This window comes from Galeopterus variegatus, unplaced genomic scaffold (genome assembly GCF_000696425.1).
Source record: "Galeopterus variegatus unplaced genomic scaffold, G_variegatus-3.0.2 Scaffold1850, whole genome shotgun sequence".
NCBI lineage: Eukaryota > Metazoa > Chordata > Mammalia > Dermoptera > Cynocephalidae > Galeopterus > Galeopterus variegatus.
In genome coordinates this window covers 11357-22131 of record NW_007727961.1, presented here as the reverse complement: position 1 = coordinate 22131, position 10775 = coordinate 11357, and the positions used below count along the sequence as shown (strand labels likewise).

The following is a 10775-nucleotide window of genomic DNA, read 5'->3' as shown; positions in this document are numbered from 1 at the left end:
TTTCTTTCTTTCTTTCTTTCTTTCTTTCTTTCTTTCTTTCTTTCTTTCTTTCTTTCTTTCTTTCTTTCTTTCTTTCTTTCTTTCTTTCTTTCTTTCTAGTGGGTATTTTGAGAATACAGTAAGATTACATAATTAAAGTCTTTAAAAATAATTCCATATGCATCTAAAACCCCACCATAACATGATAAATGAAGTCTAAAAATTCGGTTGTGTGAAACATGGAGTCACCTTATTGTATGATTAGTGAAATGCAGGAAGTTCCAGGGTCCAAGTGTGACATCCACATCTGCCCATTGTGAAAAGACAAAAATCACAACAAGTTTAGTTCAAAGATTTCAATTGGCTTATTTGTGATTCTAGAATTAGGCAATGCTTCATTCCATAAAATAGAATAAGTGTTCCAGTGAGTCCAGCAGAGGAGGCTGGCTTTATAGACAGAGAAGGGCTGAAGAAAGCAGAAACAAAGAACAAAGGATTGGTCATTTCAAAGTTACTTTCCTTGTAAGGCAGCAACAGGGAGACAGCAATAGGGAAATAACTGATTGGTTACTATCAGGTTACCTTTTTTTGGTAAGGATTAAAGCAGAGGGAACTTCATTATCATGCTGATTGAAACAGGCCTGTTTGAGAAATTAGGCTATTATCTCTCTCTCTTGATTCCTTAGAACGTCAGGTAACGATTTAGTTTAGTGGAGCCACAGCATGAGGGGCTCTATTTTGGTTTTTTAGCCTTGTCTGTTGGGGCCTAGTGCAGGAGCTTAGTCTAAAACAATGGCTTCCTATACCTTTTACTTAAAACCAGGACCTGCTAAGGTTTGACATGTCTGGTGTCTCCCAGTTAGTTGACCAGACTGAGCCAGAAAAATATACAGATTTCAAGAATCCATTTTCTTCCCCCTATTAGCCCCCGAATTGTTGGAGATTGTTTGCTATTTCCCCTTCTGGCTTTGCCTTCTTTTCCTCCCACCTAAATAAACGTTAGCTTGCCCTGATTGAGAATGGAGTTGATCAAAGGACGGAGTTCGTTGCCAATCTTGTTATATCCAATCCACTTTATGGGGGGATTCTCAGTGTATTCCTTCCGAGAGGTTAAGTTACTCACAGCCACATGTGCAATAGAATAGAGAAAAGTTAATTCTCCTGATTTTTTCTTCGGGAAAGCATTACATTTACTCGAGGGAATAATTCGATACCCTGTAATTCATGTTATGCAAAGAGTGAGAGGAGAAATTCACGTTGTTGCTGAGGGGAGGTGTGGCCTGAGTAAGGGTGTAGTGTAGAGAAAACACAGAAAGGAACAAGTGAGAAAAGAGCGTAGGAGAAAGGGGGCTTAAGAACTGGCAGAACTGTTGTGCTCTGGGCTCCTGGTAATCCTTGGTTCTTCAGTGTGTGTACAATATCCAATTACATACTTGAAGTCATTGGAATTCGTGTGGAAATCTGGGAAAGAGTTGAATTCCGGGTCTAGGTTTCCACTTGGCTGATATCGAAAGAGCACAGATAATCACAGGCATATAGGTACCCTTCTGCCATCTGAATTATTTGTGAAAGGCCTAAACTACTGTATAAGGTAATTATGCATATCCAAGTCATTTGATATGTGTGCAAGAATCTCTGAGAAATGCTCTCAAGTTAATATCAACTTTTGAGTCTGGGTTCATACAACCCACAGAAAGCTTAATTTATGTCTTCTGTTTGATCTAATTCTAGAATATGGTAAAGTCTTGTGTCGTATAGCTGGAAACACTGCTTTCCTTAAATACTTTTCTATTGTAAGCTAAGCAAGAATTCACAACTGGTTTCTCTACTGCACATCAAATTACCAGGGCTCTATGGAATAGCATCTTAGAACCCTTAGAATTCTTCACATGAAATTGAAGTGCAGGGAATGGCATTTTACAGAAATAAATCCATTCTGTGGCCACTACATATAAACTTTCTACTTTGTTCTTAAGCCAAAAAGGAATATTACTTTCAGCTTTTCACCCACATGTAGTTGACACATGGAGAAAAAAAGCTCAGTTGAAAAGTATATAAAATATTTATTATCTAGGCTATTAAAACGTTACCCAAGAATAGTGGTTCCTGGCTTTGTTGCAATATCCCCTGAAAGATATCACACATTCTAGTCAGTAATAGTGGCTTCTCAAGGCATGATACTCCTGTAGAGAATGGGCGGAGAGGGGAAGAAGGAGGAACACCTACCCATTTGTGAGAAATGTATGAGGGTCATATAAGAATTTCCAGGGCTTGGTGTGCAGTTAGAAAGAGCTCCTCCTGCTCATTTAGAGAATCTGTCTGATTTTTCTGTTTATATTCTGGTCTAGATTCATTCTTAATTTCTCTTGTGTTTAATCATAATGTGGAAGCAACTCTGTAGGACAATGTTCCCCTTTAACAGTGGTTCTCAACCAGCATCATCCTGCTCCCCGCCCCCCCAAGCCCAGGACTTTTGGCAAAACCTGCAGACATGTTTGGTTGTCACATCTGGTGTGGTGGTGCTGCTGGCATCTTGTGGGCAAAGACCAGTGATGCTGCTGATCCTCCAGCAAGACACAGGGCTGTCCTCCAACCCTAACAAGAATAATCTGGTCCAAAACATCAATAGTGCTGAGGTGGAAAAATTTTGCCTTTTAATAAGATATCATAAATGTTTTCCATGTTGATGCTACATGGCCTTCATAATCTTTACTTTTATGGCTGCATAATTTTCCATTGAATTGATGTATTATAATTTATTTAACCAATAAACATGTGGTATGTTATTCAGGTTGTTGCCAAGTTTTCATTACCGTAAATAATGGTGTGAGTATCTTTCTATTTATGAAGTTTTTTAGATGGTCTTGAAGAAAAATTCCCTATAGTAGGATTTAGGTGAATGAATAAGACAAATGTCAGTGATTTTACTTATCAGTCAGAAACTGCCATTAGCTTCACTTACTAAAATACATGCTCTCCTTTCAGGGGAAGTGCTTTTATTTTTCTCATTTCTTAGTTGCCTCAGGACTTTCACAGTTGCGCTCTAGGATTGTCCTCTGGTCTTTTCCACAACCGAGGAATGAGGAACCTTATAAAAATTTCTCTGTTTCCTAAGACCGTTCATTGCCTGTTACCTCATTGCAGAGGTCATACTGGCCTACATTCCCTCAGTTCCATCCTGTAATCATCACTACTCCTTGGCTCTGAATAGCCTTTCTCAAAGCAGAACCACATAACCTCCTCTTGATGACAGCGCTGTCCTAACTCACTCACACGAAGTAATGAGTTAACTTATCACAAGTTATCTCAGGCTAACTTCTTAAAGTGGCTTATCCCTTTCTCTTTGTAATGATGTAAAGGTTATCTTTCATTACGAAAGAATAAGATAGCAAGTTATAAAGCACTAGCCGTGAAACTCAAGAGTGCGTTAAAAAGTGAGTTGGTTATTAGAACAAAAGAAACATATGAGGACCTTTGTCCTTTCTTCTTGCTACTCAAGTCTCTTCTCCAGGGACTTAGACATTCCTTCAAAGGTAAAATAAATAGTTACATGTAATAAAAGGTAATTTTTCCATGGCCCTAAGAGAAAAACCACCACTTCACACCCTGTCTCTCCTTGCCAGACACTTCTAACTAGGTGAAAGACTGTGCTGGCCAGGTCTCCGGGCAGGTGGTATCCAGTACCACACTAAAATATATGCTCAGTGCAGTACTGGAACGAGAATGGAGACAGCTAATGAATGATGGCGTGGGAATGAACAAAGGTGAAGTGATGAAAAGGTACAGAGAAACCTGCCTTCACTGCCCACGTGAGAAGAGGCGGTATTCTATTAACTTTTGGAGTATTACAGATATTTGCTGCCTATCTGCAACGCCCCCATCATGGCTAGCCACTGAAGGTGTATCGTAATTACTTATCTTTGACCCTCTAACTCCCATTTCCATGAACTCCCAGGAACCAGGCAGCAAAAGCACACAACAAACCCTAAGACTTAATTTTTACTGAGGCATTTCAGATCCCTACGTTTTGTTTTAAAGCATAATGAGGACAGTACATGCGTAGATGGTCAGAATTTCCAAGAGTCCAGAGACAACTCTGGGAAACCTGAAATCAGGTTCTATCAAAACCATCTCACATAATGCAGCAAAACAAGTGTCGAGTGTAAAAGTAAGTCAACATACTAAATAGAAATAAATGCAAAGCCAGATCTAAAGTTAATCTAAATTAATTAAAAGATAACTTGGAAAGTTCTATTTAGATTGTCAGGAACAAAACCTACTGAAAATATTTTAAATGTCTATAGATTATTTTTAAAAATGCAAACTTGAAACTGATTAATTAGAGATTAAATTAATCTGCATGACATTTTATGTCAGGCAATGAAGAGGTGTAAAGGACAATTTGTCATACCATATGCTTGTCTTTTCTGAATTTCTTGAGAGAGAGACTATAAAATAAGCATAACAAAATAAAAACAAAACTATTTTATTTTCTGGCATACCCTGGAGACATTGTGGGTTTGGTTCCAGACCATCATAATAAAGTGAATATCACAATAAAGTGAGTCACACAAAGTTTTTGGTTTCCCAGTTATGTTTACACTATACTATAGTCTATTAAGTGTGCAATAGCATTATGTTTGAAAAACGTACATACCTTAATTAAAAAATACTTTACTGTTAAGAAATGCTAATGATTATCTAAGCCTTTGGTGAGTTGTAATCTTTTGCTGGTGGAGGTTCTTGCCTCTCTCTATGTTGGTGGCTGCTGACTGGTCCAGGTGGGGGTGGCTGTGGCAACTTCCTGAAATGAGACAACAATGAAGTTTGCTACATTGATTGACTCTACCTCTCACAAAAGATTTCTCTGTAGCACGTGATGCTGTTTGATAGCACTTTACCCACTGTAGAATTTCTTTCAAAATTGGATTGAATCCTGTCAAACACTGCAGCTGCTTTTTAAAGTAAGTTTAGGTAATATTCTAAATCCTTTGTTGTCATTTTAATAATGTTCAGAGCATCTTCACCAGAAGTAGCTTCCATCTCAAGAAACAGCTCTCTTTGCTCATTCATAAGAAGCAATTCCTCATCTGTAAAAGTTTTATTATGAAACTGCAGTAGTTCAGCTATACTTTCGGGCTCCACTTCTTATTCTGGTTCTCTTGCTATTTCTACCACATCTGTAGTTACTTCCTCCACTGAAGTCTTGAACCCCTCAAAGTCATCCATGAGGATAAATTTACTCCAAATGCCTGTTAGTGTTGATATTTTGACCTCCTCCCATGAATCATGAATGTTCTTAAATGCCTTCTAGAATGGTGAATCCTTTCCAGAAGGTTTTCAATTTACTTTGTCCAGATACATCAGAGGACTCATTATCTATAGCAGCTATAGCCTTATAAAATGTATGTCTTAAATAACAAGACTTGAAAGTCAAAATGACTCCTTGATTCATGGGCTGCAGAGTGAATGTTGTGTTAGGCATGAAAACAACATTAATCTCCTTGTGCATCTCCACCAGAGCTCTTGGGTGACCAAGGGCATTGTCCATGAGCAGTAATATTTTGGAAGATATTTTTTTTATGAATAGTATGTCTCAACAGTGGGCTTAAAATGTTCAGTAAACTATGCTGTAAGCAGATGGGCTGTCCTCCAGGCTTTATTCTTCCATTTACAGAGCACAAGCAGAGTAGATTAGCATAATTCTTAAGGGCCCTAAGATTTTCAGAATGATAAATGAGCATTGGTTTCAACTTTTAGTTACCATCTGCATTAGACCCCTAACAAGAGAGTCAGTCTGCCCTTTAAAGCTTTGAAAACAAATATTGACTTCTCTTCTCTAGCTATGAAAGTCCTAGAGGGCATCTTCTTCCAATACAAGACTGTTTTGTCTACGCTGAAGATCTGTTGTTTAGTGTGGCCACCTTCATCAATGATCTTAGCTACATCTTCTGGGTCGTGTGCTGCAGCTTCTACATCAGCACTTGCTGCTTCACCTTGCACTTGAACGCTATGGAGACAGCTTCTTTCCTTAAACCTCATGAACCAACCTCTGCTAGCTTCAAACTTTTCTTCTGCAGCTTCCTCAGCCTTCTTGGCCTTCATAGAATTGAAGAGAGTCTTGCTCTGGATTAGGGTTTGGCTTAAGGGAATGTTGTGGCTGGGTTCATCTTCTATCCAGACCACCAAAAACTTTCTTTCCCCCCCCCCCCCCCCTGGAGACAGCTTCTTTCCTTAAACCTCATGAACCAACCTCTGCTAGCTTCAAACTTTTCTTCTGCAGCTTCCTCAGCCTTCTTGGCCTTCATAGAATTGAAGAGAGTCTTGCTCTGGATTAGGGTTTGGCTTAAGGGAATGTTGTGGCTGGTTTCATCTTCTATCCAGACCACCAAAAACTTTCTTTGTATCAGCAATGAGGCTGTTTCACTTCCTTTATCACTTTTGTGTTTACTGGAGTAGCACTTTTTTCTTCAAAAACTTTTCCTTTGCATTCACAGCTTGGCTGTTTGGCATAAAAGGCCTAGCTTTCCACCTGTCTCAGCTCTCAACATGCCTTCTTCACTAAGCTCAGTCATTTCTAGCTCTTGACTTAAAGTGAGAAAAGTGTGACACTTCCTTTCACTTGAACACTGAGAGCCGTTGCAGGGTTATTAGTTGGCCTAATTTCAATATTGTCGTGTCTCAGGGAATAGGGAGGCCTGGGGAGAGGGAGAGAGATGGAAGAACAGCTGGTCAGTGGAGCAGTCAGAACACATCTAACATTTGTTGATTAAGTTCAATGTCATATGGGTGTGGTTCGTGGAGCCCCAAAACACAACAGTAACATCAAACAAGGATCACTGATCACAGATCGCCATAACAGATATAGTAATAATAAAAAAGTTTGAAACACTGTGAAAATTACCAAAATGTGACAAGAGACACGAAGTGAGCACGTGCTGTTGGAAAAATGGCTCCAGAAGACTTGCAGGTTGCTGCAAAACTTCAATTTGTAAAAAAACACAGTGTCTGCGAAGCACAGTAACGTGGCGTGCAATACAACGAGCCTGTGCAACGCTGGCTGCGTTTCACCGAACTGTGGTTTGCTTAGCCTGTTTTTCCCCTCAGTAAGTGAGGACTTGTGCACAGGGAGTTTGCTTGGGAAAGCAAGACCTAAAAATGGGAGCAGAGGGAGGGAAGCAGGGAGAGGAGGAAGGCCGGGGTGGTGGACGGTCTTGGGCTGGCCACTGCTCTGGGCAATGGAGACTCTCTGATAAGCATTGTGGACTGTTCCTCAGGCTGGAGCACCCAGGGATGGAAGTGGGGGACACTCATCCACCAGCTCCCACACTCATACTCAGCAGCGAAGAGCCCAGCATCGGGGAGGCCGGCTATGGCGCTTCTGAAGTTCATTCGCATTTCAGGTCATCTGGGTATAGAGGGTCATAACTTGGTCTCCGTCCTTCCTTTTTGATATGAGGTTAAGGAGGACTGGGCTAATGGAGTAGCCAGAAACCAACATAATTTAGCTCTAAATGGTCTCTCTCATGGGAATGTTTAGATATCACTTTAAGATGTAAGATAGAACAAGGGTCTCTTGCCAGTGTCTGAAAAAAAAAATCTGTCATGAGTTGGATATGCAGAGAATAATCAATATCTATGGACTGGTTTGCTTTGGATTGAAGAGAATAACCCACTCTTAGGAGCATAGCAATAAGCATTTTCCACATATTTTTAGAAGGTGAAATAATGCTGATATTTTTAAAAAGAAAGATTTGTATATTATGCATAATCTCTGGATCTCTGAGTATTCCAGTGTTCTGGGTGCCCATGTTATCTCAGTTACGTCCCCATGCCAGGGAGCTTTGGGAAGGTGAGCATCTTCTCTCACACTTGGGAGGTGCCTGGGATGAGAGAGGTGTGCAGTCTCCTGGTTGCTGTTTGTCATCTGTCCCTTAGAGCTCCTCCTCCTGCCTCAGTCACCCAGGCATGTTTTGTCACCCTCCTGCTAGCTGCTCTCTCCTTTCCTCATCTTTGCCCCAAACATGCATAACCTCCCCTCTCCTTCATTCCCCAAGGTAGCTCTACCATAAAGCTACAGTCACAGGATTTTACCAAAGATTTGGGAATAATAGAGGGATCACAGCACAGCTGAAGGAGCTAACTGAATGGCAGTTAAGAAGAGCTTAGTCAGCCCCTGTGCAGGGGAATCTGTTAGGGGCCGTCATTCTCTCCAGCCTCAAATGCCCTGGGATGCTGGGGTCTGCATCTTCTCACTTTCTCACATTTCCTGGGGCCCCTTATTCTTCCTTCCCCTCTTTTTGCCAGGGGACAAGTTGAGAATCTCTGTCACTTTATTAAGCAGCACAATATAGCTCCTGCTTTTTTCCCCATCTCTTTCTCCCAGACTAGTCCAGAGGCTGTTCTTTCACAGAATAACAATAAGACTCAGAAACAAACCTTTCCAAATAAAAGCGATAAATTCTGCTACTCATTCAGAACACAGCTCCAGTGTGTTTACTTTTTTAAATGTCCATTTTATTTTCTTCATCTATAAAAAAAAGTTCAATTTTCCAAAGTAGGTTTAGAGCTAGTTTAACTTTGAAACCTAAGTAGGATTCCAGACAAATGTCAGGATTTTACGTGGCTGAGGCTGATGAAGAGAGATTTTTTAATAGAAGAATATTTAAATTCATCTCCAAGCCAGAACAGAGGAAAGGCATAATGAAGTTTTTTCCCCAGAGTTAAAGGACCGAACCGAACACTAGAAATTCTAATTATGATGGCTTTACTGATGAATCATATGGCTTAGAGATGCCATGTGCACTGAGATAAATAGAACTGAATATTTAACCAGGTAAAAAGGAGGAAAATAGAAGAGCCACAGAACAGTATAATTAATTGAAAGTCTTGAGTTGTAAACTAAGACATTAAACCTCTCACATTGGGATCAGAAAGTTCAATTATGTCCCCAAGAGTTTCCCTCTCACTCTAACTTGAGATGGACTAAACCCCCTGGTGTGGGAGGTAGAATTTGAGGGGACTTATTTCTTCACGAGTTGGTGGAGGACATTAGGACAAAAGCAGTCCTTTGTTAATGCTCGAAAGCAACCAGTTGGTGTTTATAGCAATGCTGGTGATTAACAAAAGACATTATGAGTGAAAGAGGAAAGAACTACGCATCCTACCAAATGTAAAACCTAAGCACGCGTTGTCTAAGCCAAGGGACAAACCGCATCCAAAAACATGCAAGTGCTGAAATCAATTAAAGCTACAGAATACACCCTGAGCGGCTGCAAGCAAATATGTACCGTATTAGAGCATTTCTAAGGTCTTTGATGAGAGGTAAACTAAGAGTAGAAACTGTCTTGAAAGAGTTATTCTGAAACTGGATTAGTTCGCCATTCAAGAAAAGCAATTGTATTCCCTTTGAAGTGATTTTCCTGGTCAGCCACACTGATGGGACTCTTTATAGTACTTTGAAATGCTGACAAACTGTGTATTCAGAGTTCTTTAAGCAAATTTATTTTTATTCTTCATGCACTAAACTTGCATCCAGCATCACCAGGAACTCAGGGGCAGTGTCTTTGTGAAGAGCATTTTGTTCTGTTATTCCTAAGAACTAGTAGAGAACAGGCTCGAGGTAAGGGGGGTGGGTTTGGGATTGGGGTGTGCTTTGGGCATCACTTCTGCTATGCGCCCTTATTGCCACTCTCTGTTGTCTTGAAGATGATCTGCTTGGCTCTTCACTGATGCAAGTGAGACTTGTAGACACCCATACAGTGGTGCCAAGCAAATTCTGTGACTTTGATTGTTCCCAACCATGTGTTATTTCTCAAGCCCCCATGCATCCTATAAAATGCCATCTGTAGATATCTTTGCTAGCACAGGTGTTACCCCGGGTTCCAAACCTGCTTTATATCCTAATGCTTAGGACTGTGCCCAGCCTTGGTCTGGATGGCACATGGCTTCTCTCCAGCATGCTGTCTCACAGACCTTTCCCCTCTGCTCTGTGTAGGTTAAGCGATGCTCCATCCCCTTGCCAGCATGAGCACCCCAGAGCTTGTATGCCAGGTCAGCTCAGAGCTGCTGAACATTCCTTTCTCAGAGGAGAGAATGGTTACTTCAGCCTAGTTAGATCATTTAAGGAGCCAAAGTCTGCTCTGCATCTGGCCAGCCTTCCTGTGATCTTGTGGCCTCTTACTTTAAAGATGTGATTAATACTTTGACCTAGGCCACAGCTCTAGCATCTAAGTCCCTATGTCATCTGCTTCTCAGCTACATCTGGGTCAGAATCCTTTGATTACACATCTGCTACTCAAGTCTCTCTGGGACTGACTGGCAGTATGGCTTTATCCTACTCCCCTTTCCAGGGAATGGGAATCTGTCCTTGGGTAGAAGTCTTTGTGTCTGCATTGCTCCTGGCCATGACTACACCAATCCAAGGCCGATTTCCTTGCTGCTTGGTGCTTCCTCCCTACTTTACTGTAGCCAGCCCTATCCAGCTATTGACTGTGCTCCGGTTCATGCCTGTGCCCTATCACTGTGACTACACCTTCTCCTTGTCCCCAAACTCTCTCTGGTTCCATGTTTTAGCCATCTCTGATCTTGATTTTTAAGTAGCTAGTCAACATCCAGTAACAATATTATCTCACCTTTGTTGAGCACTTCCTAAGTGTCAAAATTGGGTTCATTGTCTCTAAGCCTCATGACATCTTCAAAGTCACTCTCAGTACCCTATTTTATAAATGAGAAAAATGAGACTTGGATAAACCACATAACCAGAAGATGGAGGAGCCAGAATCAGACTATGATCT

The 10775-nt window shown here is 40.9% G+C and overlaps 1 pseudogene; it reads right to left on the bottom strand.

Moving 5' to 3' along the window:
- Positions 1-4680: 4680 nt before the first annotated feature.
- LOC103595803 lies at positions 4681-6608 on the bottom strand (annotated as a pseudogene).
- Between the last annotated feature and the right edge of the window lie 4167 nt (positions 6609-10775).